General features: G+C 39.7%; 1 long non-coding RNA gene across 6 annotated transcripts in view; it reads left to right on the top strand.

The window, feature by feature from the left end:
• LOC147571878 (uncharacterized) overlaps window positions 1-19,003 on the top strand; it is a 256,853-nt gene that overhangs the window by 103,846 nt on the left and 134,004 nt on the right. For all 6 annotated transcript variants that reach the window (XR_015247017.1, XR_015247021.1, XR_015247020.1 and 3 more), the window contains exon 4: window positions 11,907-12,158. This is a non-coding gene — a long non-coding RNA (uncharacterized LOC147571878). The remainder of the gene's footprint in view (window positions 1-11,906; window positions 12,159-19,003) is intronic.

Raw genomic sequence — 19,003 nt, 5'->3', positions numbered from 1 at the left:
AGGAATGTACTTTTCACTTTCCATGGGCATGGGCGACTTCCTGGTAAGGCTGTAACCTCTGTAGTACTCAGCCAATGAGGAATCAGGGGAGGGGCTAACACGCTAGCAGGTAAATCGCCTGCTGTGACTGCTCAGAGGGTGCCCGGCCATCAGACATGGCTCTTGCAACAATGTTGATTAAAGCCTCCCTTCACTGTGCTCCAGTCCCTTCTTTGATTGGGGCAGTGGGTTTATTTCTCACAATGTGATCTTTGATATTAGGGTTTTTTTTTTCTTTTTTATTATAGGAATATAAATCACCTTCTGTGCATGATTTCAACCGGTTCACAGAGAGTGAGTCTCAGGGACTTAGATTTATTTTGTACTTGATCAGGAACCCATTCGTTTTATGCACACACATGACCACTTAATATTTTCTCTTTTTTTTAACGTTTATTTTTGACAGAGAGAGCGTGCACACACACACACACACACACACACACACACACACACACACTTGTGCGAGCACAAGTCGGGGAGGCAGAGAGAGAAGGTGGGGACAGAGGATCCCAAGCAGGCTTTTCTCTGAGAACAGAGAGCCTGATGTGGGGCTTAAAGTCATGAACTGTGAGATTATAACCTGAGCCAAACTCAGATGCTTTACTGACTGAGCCACCCAAGTATCCCTAATTTGTGCTTTTGATGCATGCCATTTGCTGTGTTGTGAAAGAGGCAGTTTAGGAAAGCAGAAGACTAGAAGTAGAAGAGCACAGGGCTGAGGTCAGAATATTGAAAGGCAGCCTTGAGGGGCAAAGGACAATCACCATTACCAGAAGGGACAGTGAGAGAAGAAAAATCCTGTGGTTCATACCAGATCATGAAGTTGAGGCCACAGAGACTAGGTGAAAAAAATTCCTTGAAGTTGTATATTTTACACTTGTGTTTCTGTTTAAGATTAACCACTAGATTTTGCATATTGGAATATGCAATATTATATTAAAACATATATATATAGTACATATTTTAAAAATATATAGTTATATATATTGTTAAAAAACAAAATTTGAGTAAATTTGAAGATCTAGCAAGTAGATGGGAGCTCTGAGGAATTTTTGTAGGAAGGAGGGAGGCAGAGCAAGAAGTTATTAGCAAAAGAAAAGAAAGGATATTTCAGGTCTGGTCACTTTCCCTGAGGGGGAAGGGCAGGAGGTCTTACGCAGATTACCTCATCTTTCTTTGCAGGCTGGAGAAGGCCCCAGTGACAGATTACTTTATGGATAATGAAAATCCAGATTGATTGGCTTAAAATCCTACTCCTGGAGAGGTTGAAACTGCAATTAAGTCTTGGTTTGCTATCTTGAGAACAACTGGTCGCACCAAGGGCCTGTAGTTTTCTTACTAACTCTCTTTCTCTCTATATTTATTTTGAATATGTAGCAAACCTCTAAAACAAAGAACACATTGAATAACTTTATACCTGGTTACATAGCACACCAGTACTTTGTCTTCTCAGGTACAGCTAAGCTCCACCTGCAACCCTCAGGCCAAAGATTTCTTTGACCTGGACACCCCACGATAGAGCTTCAAACATTGGCCATTCTGAAGTCTTCCTGGGTTTACCCACTGTGCGGAAGTCATGGACTTAAAGCCACTCCACTCCCTAATCTATCACTCAGTCTTTTTTGTTCATCTGATTTAGTGAGGTAGATGCTATCTAAAATGTTTTTAGCAACTTGGTAAAGGATAGATTATAAGTAGAAGTTGTAGATACTAAAGGATAAACGGTCTCATCTATTTTAAGAGAGAATAGTTGAATTCAGAGCAAGTCAGATTCTATATTGATTTTTTTTTTCATTGAAAGAGAAAAGGATTGGCCAGGAATAAACCTTTAGTGGTTTGTTCATGGATAAGGCATTGCATCTTTATGTCTGGGATAGACTAAAAAATTTTTTTCATACAAAGTAAATAATTACTAAATGTATCATTGAATGGCCATCTTTAGAAACCAGAAGAGTTTGAGATATCAAGAGGAATTAAACTACTGGTTCTCCAAGAATGAATTGAGGTTTATAAATGGGCCATTGTCTTACCAAAGTCCAGTGTTCTAAAAGTCTGGCCACTGTGTCTTTCTTGGCATGTTGGGAAGAAGCCCATGGTTTCTTTCCTCTTTCCACTGGTTCTCTAGATTTGCCATGTGCAGGGTTGCTCAGCTCACATGTCTGTGGGAAGGGGAAAAAATGCCCTCTTCAAAGGAATCAATTTTTGTGGTTACAAATTTGGGTGTTTGGGTCGACATTGGCCAATTCCTTCTGAAACCTGAAAATGCTACATTCCCACCATCATGTTAATTCTTAGGAAGCTGACATCTTTAAAAAGCTGTGGCAAACAAAAAAAATCACTTATAAAACCACATAACACTATCCTATGTATACACACTATATGACATATCATGGTTCAAGTTCTAATGATAGGGAATACCTCCTTTAGATTTAATGCTAAAGTGGGTTTGGGTATGATTATAGGATAAAGAAATATACTTTCCTTGATCATAATTAGTTGTGATTCTTTATTGTGTTGAAAATCAACACAAACAAACAAACTGATGTTCTATTTGATACCCTTGTGAAGTTTCTAGGTGAGGACTTTGTAGAGGAAATCAGATGAGGAATGGTAGAATTACTGAGCTGCCAATGATGGTTTCACTGTATTGATTTGCTTCTTCATTTTTCATTGACTCATCTCTTTGTCCATGAGCAGCTGGGATGAAACCTTAGAGTTGTTCATGAATAAGCTATCCTGGTGATGGGGAAGGATATGCAACTCTCTCTCCATTCATCTAAAATGTGTTGATGTTCAGATGGAGACAGAGATGAAATATTTGCCCTTAAAAAGCCCCTGGCAAGTAGCAGTCAGGAAATAATGTAGTATGTGCTAATAACAGAGCCATGCATGGAATGTAGTGAGTTCAAGGGAATAGAAAGGGAAGAGACAAATAACACAAGGTGAAATAAAGAGGGTCTGGACAAGGGGAGTAGCAGTGATGGTGGAGAAGTAGATTAAACTGCTTTGGGAAGAGGGAAATCACAGAAGTTAAGTTTGGTTCTGAGTCCTAGTATCCTGGTAGTACTTCTTTGTAGCATACTAGTTGGATCATTCATATTGAATAAGGTTTTAAAATTCTCTGAATCTTGGTTTGTTTATTGGTAAAATGGGATAAAAGTACTGACCTCAAATGGTTGTTATATGGATTAAATGAGATAATTTCTGAAGAGTTCTTGGTATCCAATACAAATGAGGGTCTGGACAAGGGGTATCCAATACAAATGCTTCAAATACAGTAATTCTATATATGTTACCTGTAGTGTTAGTTGGGCTTCTCCAGAGAAACAGTGGTATGTAGGTATATGGTATGTAGGTATATATTATCCTATTTATGATAAAGAAGTAGCTCATACAATTATGAAGGCTGAGAAGTCCTATGGTCTACTGTCTACAAGTGGGAGACTCAGGAGAATGGGTAGTGTCATGCTAGTCTGAATCTGGAGGCCTGAAAACCAGGAGAACTCATTGTGTAAGTTCCAATTTGAATGCTGGAGAAGACCTATGTCCTAGCTTGAAAGTCAGAGCAAATTTTCCCTTACCCCACCTTGTGTTCTATTTGGGTCTCCAATAGATTGGAGGTGCCCCAACCACATTGGGGAGGACCATCTGCTTTATTCAGTTGACCTATTCAAATGTTAATCTCATCCAGAAATAACCCCACAGACATACCTAGAATAAGGTTTAACCAAATATCTGGGCACCCCATGGCCCTGTCAAGTTGGCATATAAAATTAAACATCACACCTTTACAATTACAATCAGAAACGGAACTTGGGTGAGAAGTGAACTTTTTTCCAATCCTTTCTTTTATTTAAATCCCATCACTGCTTTGTATTATCAGCAAGATGTTGGTCAAGTTGCTTAATATCTCTGAGCCTCAGTTTTGTCATCTGTGGAGTTGGGACTATACTATTTATTTTGTGGGGCCCTTTTCAATGAAATGGATCAAAAAATGAAAAAAACATAGCCCCACATCAAAACTCAATAAATGATTGCTACCATCTTGGAGGCTGATTGGGAAAGAGATGTTGAGAATGACATCCTTAAATTTTAAAGTGAGTACTAGCTGGATAGTCATGATATGCAGAGAATATGGAGGAAAAACAAACTTGTTTAAAGAAAAAAAGAGTGAGTTTTATTTTAATCATGGATGAGTTTATCTGGTGTTTCTGTTAGGTAGTTGGATATAAGGATATGCTTCTCAGAAGTGATTCAGGCCTAAGGATTTAGCTTTGTGTATTGGCAGCAAATAAGTTGTATCTGATTCTATGAATATGGATTGGATTTTCCAGAGAGGGGAAAAAGACGCAAGTTTCAAACTTTTGAGGGTAATGATGGAGAAAAAGAAGTCCATGACTGAGCTTGGGCTAAAACAGTGGTGTTAGGAGGAAGCCAGGAAAGAGTCTTATTATGCATACCAAGAGGTGAGAGTTGTGTTCATAAAGGCATACAGAGAACACATCAAAAAGGAGAAAACAAAAAATGGTGCTTGCTGGATTTGGCCACATGGAAGGCACCCAGTGATGGTCACTTTAGCAGTTTCTGTGGAGCAATGTGGGCAGGGGGCCAACTGCAAGGGATTGAGAAGAGAATGGGGGAAAGGAAGTTAGGATGTAGACAGTATGGGATCAAGCATGACTCCCAACAATCCATACCATTGAGGCGTTTATGTGGCTTAAATATACTAGACATTGTAGGAAGTTTGGGAGTGTCTGTGATGCAGTGGATAGTGATATCCAGCGAATTGAACTTAGCACTTAGAAGAGTGCCTGGTTCGTTGCAAGCACTCAATCGTTTGCTTATGTTGGCTACCAATGGAATTGACACTGTCATTAGACACACACTCTGTTGCCTCTTATGTCTACTCTGAGCCACTGCAAGGAACAACTGACTGAACAGCTTGACAATGAATGGGGAAAATGAGGGACTGGCCAAATTATTCATCTACATACATCAGATCAGAGCAATTGGCTTGAGGGTTGCCTGGCAATGACACTATGTCCTCCCTCCTTCCACTGCCCTCCTGAAAGCTACATTCATCCTTTCTAAAATGGCCCTTTCTACATTCACACTCCAAAAAGGATTGTCAGTGTTCTGGTGTTATTTATATATGTATGTATGTATGTATGTATGTATGTATGTATGTATGTATATATGTATGTGTATAATTTTAAGTAGGCTCCACACCCAACATGGGGCTTGAACTCAGAACCTTGTGATCAAGAGTAGCATGTTCTACCTACTGAGCCAGCCAGGCACCCCTACTACTATTTTTGAAAATCCATCTTGAAAGATGGACTTCTTCCTTCCACCTTAAGCCCCTCATTTTAGACATTTCAGTACTTTAGACACAGCCCACATAGACTTGTTGTATGCTTGTAACTCATATAATATTTTTATCAAAAAAACTTTATCTATTATAAAGCTGTTAAGGAACAGACACTCTCAGACATTGTTCATGAAAGTGTGAATTCCTCTAACCAATCTCTTCCAGAAAAATAATGTATGCATTCTTTGACCTAGGCAATCTCATTTTGGGAAATATATCCTACAGATAAAAATAGCCACTAAAATGCAAAACTATAATTGATGATATTTCCTGTATTATTATTTGTAGTGGCAATAGTACTGGAAACAATCTGAATATCTTATTAATAGGAGGAAAGTTAACTAAATTATAAAGTCCATAATATAAAGACCAAAGGGATGTCCATGATATATTACTAAGAATAAAAGCAAGGAAGAAATCGATATGCATAACATTATCCCATATTTGGAACATAATTAAAACATTTTACTTCTGTATTTATATCTCTGTGTGAAAATACATATTTATTTTGAATATGATTTTTTGAATCATAGAGAAAGGGATGGAGGGATTCTCACCAAACTCTTAACATTGGTTATTTCAGAATTGAGTAGAAATGAGGTAGAGTGAAATTGTTAATGGTTTCCTTCTATCCCTCTGCATTTTTAGACTTGATTATTAGAACAGGCTTGCACTACTTTTTCAATTAAAAATTAACACTGTAAATGAAAGGAAAAATAAAGCTTTCACTACTATCTCATGAAATTATAAACCACTTATCTGGGAACAAGATGTAATAGACACGATGAGGAATGAAACAGAAATTAGTAAGATTTGGATAAATAATCTTAACTTTGGAGTTAAAGGATGCTGGCAGTGATTTATCTCTATGATGCGATTTGAGATATCAGTATGGGGGCACCTGGCTGACTCAGTCAGTAGAGCATGTAATTCTTTATCTTGGGGTTGTGAGTTCAAGCTCCACATTGGACATAGAGCTTACTTAAAAATAACATAAAGGGGCACCTGGGTGGCTCAGTCAGTTGAGCATCTGACTTCGACACAGGTCATGATCTCACAGTTTATGATTTCGAGGCCCGCGTCGGGCTTTGTGCTGACAGCTCAGAGCCTGGAGCCTGTTTCAGATGCTGTGTCTTCCTCTCTCTGCCCCTTCCCCACTCATGCTCTGTCTCTCTCTGTCTCTCAAAAATGATGAATAAACGTTAAGAAAAAAATTTTTTTAATGAATAACATAAAATAATTAAAAAGGGGCACCTGGCTGGCTCATTTGGAGGAGGATGTGACTCTTGATATCAAGATCATGAGTTCAAGCCCCATGTTGGGTATAGAGATTACTTAAAATTAAAAAAAAAATTGGGGGCACCTGGCAACTCTTACTCTCAGGATCATGAGTTCAAGGGCCACATTGAGTGTGGAGCCTACTTAAAATAAAAATTAGGGGTGCCTGGGTGGCTTAGTCACTTAAGCATTCAACTCTTGATTTTGGCTCAGGTCATGATCTCACAGTTTGTGAGATCAAACCTCACATCTGGCTCTGTGCTAGATATGGAACCTGCTTGGGATTCTCCCTCTGCCTTTCCCTCTGTTCCTCCCTCTATCCCTCCCCACCGCCCCCCCCCCAGCCATGCATGTGCACATGTGTACTCACTCTCTCTCTCTCTCTCAAAAAATTTTCTTAAAAATAATTAATTTTTTTTAATTAAAAAAAAGGAATGAGTATTGCTACCTGTCTTTAAATGTAGTTATTCCTAGAAGGTCTTTGGGATTCTCACATGTACTTTTGAATTTGATTACTATATGAGGTAACATATCAGGAAGTTCACACGGCAGAGATTGGTGTATTGGTTTCTTTTAAGGAAATTAATAATAATATTAATATCAACAAGAGTATTACTACCAATAAGTTATTATTATTAATTATTAACTAATATTAGTAGTGACATTAGTAGTTAATTGTCTTAACCACCTGAAAGAGCAGGACATGAAGGAATGGTATTCAGACAGCTGAGTGTTGACCAGGTGGTAGTCATGAAAAAGAGGAAAGATCCAAAGGTTACGGCAATGCCCCATTCTGGTGGAATTCTTCTGTAGGGAGTAGGTTGAAGGAGGTATTGGAAGGTCACAAATGCTCTCAGAATATAGGGAAAAGGACAGGAAAGAGCATAGGAAAAAAGGATAGGGCCCTGAAAACCTTGAGGGAGATCATCCAGCTTAGGGAAGGAGAGCTAGGGGAGAGGGGAAGAGAGAGTCATGGAGGTAAGAAAGAGAGAAGTTGGTACAGTGTGTGCTCAGGCAGCCAAAGGGCAGGTGACAGCTGAGCAGGGAAGATGAATGCTAGGAGGTGGGGGAAGGGTGGAGGGGACACGGGAAGTCATCCAAAACAAATACGCCTATTTGAAGTTGGCCTAGCGTTGGCCTGGCTTGTATTTTGTCTCATCCACCGGCCAAGTGAATTCCTAGGGGTAATTTATAAAGTGAGAAAGTGTGAATTAGCATCTTCATTTACATAATCATCTTTCATAACCAAGATGTCTTAAGCATCCAAAAGGTTTAATGGATCCAGTGTGTGCACAATAGCCTCAAATGATATATTTGGACAGAGCCCTCTGAGATGTTTCATTCTCCTTTGCCAAACACAGAGCTTCTTAAGTGAGGAAAAAGAAATAGTGCTCGACAGAAAAACCATGATAAAGATATAAAGGCACGAGCAATCACTGTTGTTATGAGGGTAAGAGACCAACAGGAAGACAAGAAAACCTAGTTTTGATTTGAGATAGCACAAAGTAGCTTTGACATCTTACATGGGTTATTTAAATTCTTTAAGTCTTTGTTATATCATCAGTAAGATGAGGAAACCTATGACTTCTGTGGTCTTGTGTGATACTCAGTTCTCTCAGGCAAGCGATGTCTTTGAAACTGATGAACATGGTCATCGGTCTTGAAGATAATAGAAGTTTATTAGCTATGAGTTAAAGTTTGGAGTCCCACCGACCTGGGTTCAAATTCTGTCTTTACATATATTAGCAGATGATATTGGGAAAGCTTCTCTGTGCTTATTTCCCCGTAAATAAAACTGAGGGTAATAACAGGTATCTGGCTATTAATGTGATCAGTGTGAACTGAGATAATATATGTTAAGTGCTTAATAATACCTGATAACTTGAAAGTGCTCAGAATGTAGTAGTAAATAAAATGAAACATTTCTGCTCATGTCAAAGCCAAGCTTTTCTCTTTCTCTCTTTTTCTTTCCTACTGCCTGCCTGCCTTCCTCTCTCTTCTTTCTTTTCTTTCTTTCTTTCTTTCTTTCTTTCTTTCTTTCTTTCTTTTCTTTTCTTTTCTTTTCTTTTCTTTTCTTTCTTTCTTTCTCCTCTCTCTCTCTTTCTCCCTCTCTCTCTCTCAAGTTATGTTTTTTCCTCACAGATTGGAGGAAAAAAAGGGTTGTGAGTGCCGTGGCAATAAAACACAAGTAAATATGGTAGTGATTTAGCAATACACAGTAAACATACCATTTCACAGCAGGAAGGAAGGAAGGAAGAATCAGGAGTTAAGTAAACAAAGGAGGAATATTATTCAGACAAGGAACTAACCAACTCTATGGCTAAAAATACTGTGGAATCGTCAAAGAAATTGAGTTCTTCCTTGGGTCAGGAACCCTGTGATTTATAAAACACAGTACATTTCCCTTCATGACTGTTCTATCATGACCTCATGGTCCTTCCATTTCCAGGACTACCTAGCTTTTCTAGCCTCAAAGGCGCCACTGATTGAGTTCTGTGGATATTTTTCTATGAGTGTCTTGGGTGAGAAATAACCTAGATCATCATCACCACTGCATAATGCCTCAAGTTCAAAATCCTGTTAAGTGCTAACAACACCTGCACCTTCATAGCCCTCTCATGGGCTGAGGTAGTTAAATCCTTCCATCTGCGATATTTAACTTAATGTGACAAAAACGAATGTTTCAGAAAAGAGCAACAGTGCTTTTGCATGCAAACTTTGGACATGGCAGTATGTGGCCAACCAACGTTTTGGCCAAATTAGACAAGCAGTCAGTACTTACACATTCATTGACTTCTATGCACTGAAATAAGCCATGATCCCTGCCCATGATGAGCTTACAGTCCTGCAGTGACACACAGGAAGGAGTATTTCAAAGAAAAGAGTGACCTAATGGTGAGAAGTTGAAAAATCTGGTATAAATTCCTATCTTCCAGGAGTTCACAAGCTGATGAGAGGGACAGAAGTGGAAGGGGAATGATTCTATGGTGTGAGAGTTAAAGTACTGGAGAGAATGGAGGAAGTAGGTATATAGAAGAAACCTGCTAGAAGGTTATGCTGTGTGCCCATGGGAAGCAGGACAAGCCTTGACAAGTTTGGAAATTTTTTTGGAATATGGGGTGAAAAGATTGGGTCAAATTTCTTTCTCCTGTTCCAAAAACCAATTGTTATTTAATTAGTAGGATAGGCCATGCCTTTTCTTCTTCTCCTTGTCCTTCTCCTTGTCCTTGTCCTTCTCCTGTCCTTCTCCTTCTCCCTAATTCTCCTGGTATCATTTTTGGCTACAAAATTAGTTAGCATGAGTGAAATTATGAAGGCATAGCACAAAAGTATCTAAAAGTTGTCTGTACTTAAAATGCATCTCAGAAAAAAATTCTGTTCAAAATGGTTTTCATGGTCGCATTATTCTGTCATCATTAACCATCTTAGGCTGTCTGATCTGGCCTTGCACTGTGACATTGTGACTTCCCATTCTACATGAAGGATCATAGATAGATACAGAGTGGAGTTCGCTCCATGTCAGATACCCAGGAGCGTCCCTATGTGAGCATGCGGGTTCACATGAAGGAGCCAAGAGGAGAGGAAAGCTTGCCTTTCGGTAAAAGGCACATTTGATCTTTCCTAACCACAGCAGAGGACAAGGCAGGTTTCCTGGAAGAAGCTCAGGGGAGGGAAAAGGAAAATTAGAAGGCTTCATCTTAAAAGTTGGGGCTCAGCTTGAATTCCTAATTGCCACAGGTCTTTTCCAAGAAGCATGCCCATCTGTGGTGTACCAGCCTTCAGCTGGGTGGCTCCTGCAGGGTGTCTCCTTAGGCAACCCAGCTGATGGCACCAGCACCATCAGCTCCTTCCAGGAATGCTGTGCCCATCCTCTCTGGTTTTCTGTGGAGTTGGTCTGGCCCTACTTAAGACGAAAATAATTGGTATTCTTTACGCCTGTGTCAGGCAGCAAGTTCCCTTTGAGCCACCCTTCACATCAGGGCCAGCCTTCTGCAAAATTATGCAGTAGACTGTTTTTAAGCACTTTTCCCCCTCTGGTGCCTATCACTCACCCTGTCCTACTCCTCTTGGCCCACAGTTTTGAGACCTTTACATTTTCTTATGACTGTCAAGATAACTACACCCTCAGCCCTGTGATGTCTGTACTCAGCCAGCAAATAATCCTTCCTTTTGGAATTGTTAACTTGATTTAAAAGTTACTGGTCTTTTGTCCCATTCTACCATGTGCCAGACACTATGTCAAATGTCATGGCTATAACAGTAAAGAAGACATGTTTCCCATGCTTATGGAGGACACAGTTTCATGAGACATATAGGCAAGAATATCCAGTATTACAACAAAGATGCAAAGGTATGGGACAGCATAAAACATTGGAAGAAATGTCACGATGGCAGAGCATGTCACTAAAGCCATGCTGGGATTTGTTCTGCAAAGGCCACTAAACAAGTGTGCTGTAAAGATGGAGATAAGAATGAACTTTATCCTGAAGGCTGTGGGAGACCCAAAGGCAAGTTAGGCAAGAAGGTGACAAGATCAGATCTACAAATTAGAAAGGTCTCTGAAGAGAATCAGCAAATAGGATCACCTAGTTTATAGCAGAAATCTAGATGAGAGATGGGTTGATCTTGATGCAAGTTGTGGCAGTATGGATACAAAGGAAGGGGCAGATTTGAGAGATATTTAGGAGATAGAAATTGCACACTTTGGTTATTGCTTATATCTTTGTTTGGGGGAGATAAAGAATTTTTTAGGTTTCTGATGAAGGCTAGGGAATGATATCTTCCCAGAGATAGGGGATGCACAAAGCGCGATTATTTGAAGACTCTTCTTTTGATGGTGGTGGGTATAGATCTCAGAAATCTATTTAATAATTTTGTATGTTATTTTCTTACCAAAATGACATCAGATTGGCTTCATTAAGTTAAAATACATATCTCTTTCATTATGCCTTTAAAGAATTTTGATAATACTGGCAGTTGTAGAGACCATAATAAGTCATTATGAAGAAGAAATGACCTTCTTTTGGTTAGATAGTGGGGTGGAACAGGTTATGGAGCTACTTAGAATAACTTCGCATGATCTGGACCCCTGGTCGTTGTGTTTACATGCAACCCTGCCCTCCATGCACACTTACTTTTTCTCTTACTTAAAAAAAAAAATCTCTAATTTCTGTCCCCTTGAGCTTTTAATTCATTCTTTTCTCCTTTGCCATTCCAGCACTGTCCAAACCCTCCCCCTCTGTACAAAGTGCAGTGGGCGTCAGCATGGAGACCTCCCAGTTCTGTGTATTGGTAAATCCACAAGGAAAGGAATGGAGGCTTCCTCCCATGGACTCAGAATCCAGAGAATCTCTGCTGCTACCACAGAAGGCATTTCGGAAAGATGTGATTACTGAGCCAAGTGAGCATTCCCAAATCCTTGCTATTTCCCAGACACATGAGCTCAACAGTATTGACAGAGCTTAGGGAGGTAAGTTCCTTGGGAAATGAGAAAAATAGTTTAATGTTAAAAAGCTTCATGTCCCAATTTCTATTGTTTCTATCAGTGCAGCTCTTAAATATTCATTCACATTTTCCTCTGTTTCTTGATCTATGGGTATTAATTAAGTGAAAGCCTTAAGTTCCCCTTGCCAAATCCCACAAAGTTTTATTAGGATGTGAGGGAAGAGAGAAAGCAACACTCTTCTCAGGAGTCAGAGAAGGAATAGCAATGGATGTGAATAGAAGAATGTTTACTAAATAGCATGGACCCAGAAATCTTACAATTTTTGTAGCCTGGACCTAATAGACAACTACTTTCACTATTCACATGATTAGGCATCTAGGCACCTAGGGCCTTTCATCATGTGGTGGGAAAGAACATATCCACTTGTTATGCAATATGGACCTAGGAAGTGGTTTTGGATTGGTTTTGGCTTCTTTGAGATGGTTTTGGACAAGATTTTGTTATGAAAGCTAAGCACAAGTTATGATTGCATGCTATAAGAATGCCCCATATTCATTGGTTGTTCAGTCTCCTAAACCCACACTGAAATCCTGTAGGGCTATTGATGTCAGAGGCAATTTAGAAAGAAAAGGATAAGAGTTAGCTACCGAAAAAATATGGAAATGACTTTGGGTCTTGCTTCTATATGTGAGCGATGCAGTTGCAACAGTGATAGACAATGTTCAGTTCCACTTGGCAAGACACATACCTTGGATGACTTTATTCAAGTGGCATTCTAGCACCCCAACAAATTAAATGACATAATGGGGGTTAAGCATAGGAAGGAGAGGTCACAAGATATTCCAGTGGGCTTAAAGACAGGGGAGCGATGTCACATTTGTTAACTCCCACTTTTTATCCTGGGTTGAAAAACAGTGAATCAGTTAAAGTTATATAGAAATAAAAAATCCAATAACCAATAAAAAATGGAGATTGAGTGGGAGAAAGTGGAGGGCATATTCATTTGAAGGAGAATTTTGTAGAAATCCTTTGTGCTTAAATTCTACCAGAATTTCCACAACGATAAAATAATAAGGCTGTGATTTTCTTGACAGTAAAAGGCATATATTTTCAACTTTGTATCCTCAGCAACCAAGATAGTTTCCAGTGCTCAATAAATGTCTGTTGGCTGAAGGGATATGTGATCAAATGGCTATATTTATACTATGTTACCTATAGTAATGTAAATTTTGTCTACCCTTTATCTATTACCAAAAGTCAATACTTTTAAACTTTTTAGGCTAAGAAATAAAATAGAGCAGGTTTTGTAGGTACTTCTATAACATGAGAGAAAACAAATTTCCACTATATTTCACTGATGAAATTAAAAATATAATAATCATTGAATACACGTTTTTTTGCAATGGAATGAAAAGAATCGAATTCTTTTGGAGGGGATAACATTTCATTTAACTGGGTTTGATGTCCCCATCCTCAAAATAGTTTGCAAATGTTCATCTATTAATGCTGACATGTAATGAGATTTTAATTATTTCATTTAGAGTTTGAATTTTGTATAGTATTTGTATATCACTAAATATTCTTTGTCTTTTGATTTTTCCCCTGTCATTTAAACATGTAATTCTTAGTTCTTAGCCGTTCTTAGTTCTTAAACCATACAAACACAGGTGGTGGACTGGATTTGGCCCATAGGCTGCACTTTGCTGACTGACCCCTGATCTATACTGGTTGGTTTTGAAAAGTGTTCAATTTATTTATTTATTCTCAAAACTATCATGGAAAATTGAATTCGAAGATATGTACCTAATTTCATTATTTACAATATCTCGCATAGCAGAAGAGTCTCTAAATTTGAGAGTTTTTCCTCTGTTTTTTAAAAACTACTTTCATTTGGGTATTGGTCGGAGAACCATCCCACCCCCACCCCCCCTCCAAAAATAAAATTTACTTTGATATCCTCTTATCAGGTTAAGATAACCTCACTCCTAAACTTCGTATGATTCTTAGCAAGGCTGGGATAGACAGCAAGGACTTCGCAAGAACTTCCTCTCCCTGGGATAAAAATACAATGACAAGGACAGAACCCTAAGGAACTGCCAAGCCCACTGGTTGCCCAAATTTGAAGTTGTTTTTTCATGTTGTTCTTTTGGTCGGAAATGCTTGAAATGCTTCTGTGTCTCGTAAGCCTTGCTCCCTGCTGTCACTTCAGCCTGTCTCTCCTCCTTCCTTTTTCAAAACCCCAGATTCTTTGAGTGCATGTCATTGACTTCATTATCCGTTGCCCTTCCTTGTGCCCTCATACACACCACCAAGCTGTGTCTTCACTTCCTGGCCTTATCTATTCCTCTGTGAATTGCCACATAGGATGGTGGTGAAGGGCAGGGAATCTGGGATCGGGCTGACTCGGTTCAAAGCTTCTCACTGTCACTTACTTGCTGTTCTCTCTCTCTTAAGCTATGAGATGGGTATAAAAATAGCGCCTACCATATAAGGGCATTGTGAGGATTAAATGCAATTTGTTTTTTTAAAGAAGTGCTTAGGGGCGCCTGGGTGGCGCAGTCGGTTAAGCGTCCGGCTTCAGCCAGGTCACGATCTCGCGGTCCGTGAGTTCGAGCCCCGCGTCAGGCTCTGGGCTGATGGCTTGGAGCCTGGAGCCTGTTTCCGATTCTGTGTCTTCCTCTCTCTCTGCCCCTCCCCCGTTCATGCTCTGTCTCTCTCTGTCCCAAAAATAAATAAAAAAAAAAAAGTTGAGAAAAAAAAAAAAAAAAAAGAAGTGCTTAGATCAGTGTCTGTCATGAAGTGAACACTTAATATCCAGAGCCTTCACCATCATTGAAAAATAAAGCAATGAATACATAATACAAATACCTGTTGAATGCTTCCTAGGTGCTAGGCCCTGTGGAAAGCACTTTGTACACAGTAAAACAAACTGTACTCTGCCTACCTGCCCCATAATACTTCTCTGATCAATACACTTCCTCACTGTCAGAGACTCTTAATTCTTACCCTCTGTCCCCAAATTTCAAGCATCCCCTTTACATCTGTCTACTCTCTTCATACCAGTGAAGCTTACTTTGTAGAAAAAACAGATACCATTGGATCTGAACTACCTTATCTTTTAACAATTTAATCATCTATTTAGCATTTGTACCCAACTACTGAATTACCCATCTATTAAAGATTAAGTTTAGGGGCGCCTGGGTGGCTCAGTCGGTTAAGTGTCCGACTTCAGGTCAGGTCATGATCTCGCTGTTTGTGAGTTCGAGCCCCGCATCAGGCTCTGTGCTGACAGCTCAGAGCCTGGAGCCTGCTTCAGATTCTGTGTCTCTCCCTCTCTCCACCCCTCCCATGCTCATGCTCTGTTTCTCTGTCTCTTAATAATAAATAAACATTAAAAAAATAAAAAAATAAAAGATGAACTTTATTTTTGTTACTGCTAATGTCTTAGATTCCTTTCCAACTCCTTTTCTCAAGGACTTGGCCCCTGCATATTTCCTACATCAAAATTTTTCCCGTTTTAGGCTCATTCATACTGACATACAAATGGCACAAAATCACCCATCCTAAAACAAACCTGAAACCAACCCCAAACTTCTTTGACCCTATATCCTTCTTTGGAAACTATTGTGTTTGTTTTCTCTGGTGTATAAAAACCTTTTAAAAATATTGTCTATATTTACTGTCTTGTGTTCTTGGCCTCCCCTTCTCTCTGCAGTTGCTTTAATAGAACTTTTAATCCCATCCTCCGCTGAAATTGTCTTTATAAAACTGTGATATAGATACTGCTGATTATCTATCCCAAAGATATTTCCATCCCCACTTTTCTTCTTGTACCTCACTTCCTCCCCTTCCTTTTCTTCCTATTCTTCACTCCTTCCCTTTTCCTTTTTGTCTTCATCTTCCTCTTATTTTAGTTAAGTCTTTTATTACATTTGGTTATTTTTCTCATGTGATACAGGAGATAACCAAACCTCGTCCCAGTCCTTGGGATGTGAATTGTAATTGGTCAAAACAAAAAAGAAAAAGTAATTCTATTTTTCTTGACAGTGACTGGTATAGACTGATTTAAGACCAGTCAAGGCTAGTGGATTTTGAGTAAAATTTTAGTGGGGGCATATCTGGGCACTTCCTACTAAAGAGAGAATAGAAGAAAAAAACCTCCTTTCTTAGATGGGATTATGTCTACATGAAGTTTTGAAGATGTATAATCATCTTGCTAATACCTAAAAAGACTTTGTCTACACTCTGAGGATGGCAGAAAAACAAGATGGAGAATATCTGGTTCTTGGTAGTGTTGTTGACCCTTTGAATTAAGAAACCCTAGAATAGGGGCGCCTGGGTGGCTTAGTCGGTTAAGCGTCTGACTTCAGCTCAGGTCATGATCTCGTGGTCCGTGAGTTCAAGCCCTGCGTCGGGCTCTGTGCTGACAGCTCAGAGCCTGGAGCCTGTTTCAGATTCTGTGTCTCCCTCTCTCTGACCCTCCCCTGTTCATGCTCTCTCTCTCTCTCTGTCTCAAAAATAAATAAACGTTAAAAAAAAAAAAAAAGAAAGAAACCCTAGAATAGCCCAGGGTCTAGGCATATTGTTATGTTAAGCAACTAGCCCTCTGTTGTTTAAGATAATCTCAGAGGGATCTTTGTAGCTTGCAGCAAAATGATTTCTGATCCAGATTTCTCTATCCCTATTTACTTGATGCCTTGCATTTGGTAGCATTTGTCGTTGATCTCCTCTCCATCCTTCCTGAAACTCATGTATCTTTAGGTTTCTGTGACTCACAGTCCCTTTCTTTTTCTGCCACCTAACACTACATCTTGAGTAACTTGCTGTCTGCAATTCCATCAGGACTGTAAATTTTAATATGTCACAGGACCCATTCTTACTTCTCTTGGTTTCTTTATAGTGTCTCCATAGAGAATTCACCCATTCCAGTGGAATTTGTAAGCAAAAGACTCTTACTTTTTAAAAAAAATTTTTTTAATGTTTATTTATTTTTCACAGAGAGGGAGAGACAGAGCATGAGCAGGGGAGGGGCAGAGAGAGAGGGAGACACAGAATCTGAAGCAGGCTCCAGGCTCTGAGCTGTCAGCACAGAGCCTGATGCGGGCCTCGAACTCACAGACCACGAGATCATGACCCAAGCCAAAGTAGGACGCTCAATCTACTGAGCCACCCAGGCGCCCCTAAAGACTCTTACTTTTAAATCTACAGTCCTAGTCTCCCTTCTGAATGGCAAAGTCACGTACCTAACTACCTAACTGGCATCTGCACTTTGATGTCAACTAGCCATACTAGTCATCACATGGGCAAAATGGAAGTGTCCACCCCCTACTCACAATATTGGCCCTCCTGTAAGGTTTTGCTGTCTTAGTAAATGTCCTTACCACAGAACCCTTGGTACAGGTAAAAAATCCAGGATTTGGGGATTTTTATTACTTTATTTTCCTTACACCCTGTACACAACTTTGCAGGTTTTTTCTCCAGAATGTGTCCTGAGTTCAGCTATCACCCACAAATCTTACTGCTAACACTTGAGTTCCAGCCTTCATCATTGCCTGTTCTATAGTGGCCTCCAGCCTTGCTGATATCCATGCCTTCACACAGTGATGTGCTCTTCCCTCACTGAGTTCTTCTTCAGGGTAATCATTTTAAAATATAAGTCAGATTAAGTTACTTCTCTTAAAACCATCCAACGATTTAGCTATCTGTTTATTTGTTTTGTATAAAATTATGGCCTATTTCCCAATGACAGTGTAAGCTCCTTAGGTGGAGGACCCTGTCTTTTTTAACTGTATCCCTGGTGTCAGTTTATATTTGGAGTCTCTATATCAGATTCAGGACCTCACTGTTAGTTGCCAGGATTCCAGGTCTCCTGAGACCATAGATGTCCATTGTCCCTGTTGCTTCCAAGGATTATTCATCTGGTTGAGATCATAGCAAATACAGGTGCTAATGCACTTTACCATTTTTATGGGGGAGAATCTTTATACATTCTGTTCCACCTTCTTCTCTTTGGAAGTAGAAGATATTTAGAAAGCAGAAAACTTTGAAGCTTGTTGGTTATAGGCTTATATCAGCCATGATATAATATCAGCCATGGCGTTAGGTAAAATCTTCACCTCTCTTAGTCTCAATTTCCTCTTATATAAAATGGTGATAGGGGCACCTGGGTGGCGCAGTCGGTTAAGCATCTGACTTCAGCCAGGTCACGATCTCGCGGTCCGTGAGTTCAAGCCCCACGTCAGGCTCTGGGCTGATGGCTCGGAGCCTGGAGCCTGTTTCCGATTCTGTGTCTCCCTCTCTCTCTGCCCCTCCCCCATTCATGCTCTGTCTCTCTCTGTCCCAAAAAAAATAAATAAACGTTGAAAAAAAAATTTTTTTTTAAATGGTGATAATTTTACTTACTTTTCAGAGTTTTATTTGCTGGGATAAACAAGCAAATTTCACTGCATGAAGGTAGTGATCGATCAATATCACTGTTATTATTCTTTATTAATTTGTTGTATCTGCAATTTTCTTAAGAAGATAGATGCCTCAGGAATTGGGCTTTGATCCAATCTATGGACTTCAAATTCCACTGGCATCAGCTAGTCCTGTGAGATGCTGTGTATGACCCTGTTAGCAACACTTTCCCTGAGCCACTTTCTCTTCTTTGATTTGGAAGCAGATTTAAATTTTTTTTTCCACGTTTTTATTTATTTTTGGGACAGAGAGAGACAGAGCATGAACGGGGGAGGGGCAGAGAGAGAGGGAGACACAGAATCGGAAACAGGCTCCAGGCTCCGAGCCATCAGCCCAGAGCCTGACGCGGGGCTCGAACTCACGGACCGCGAGATCGTGACCTGGCTGAAGTCGGACGCTTAACCGACTGC

Source organism: Puma concolor, chromosome F2 (genome assembly GCF_028749965.1).
Source record: "Puma concolor isolate L17-30 chromosome F2, mPumCon1.1.hap2, whole genome shotgun sequence".
In the NCBI taxonomy this organism is placed as follows: Eukaryota; Metazoa; Chordata; class Mammalia; order Carnivora; family Felidae; genus Puma; species Puma concolor.
Note: the sequence above shows the minus strand (reverse complement) of the source record. Positions and strands in the feature narration are given on the sequence as shown.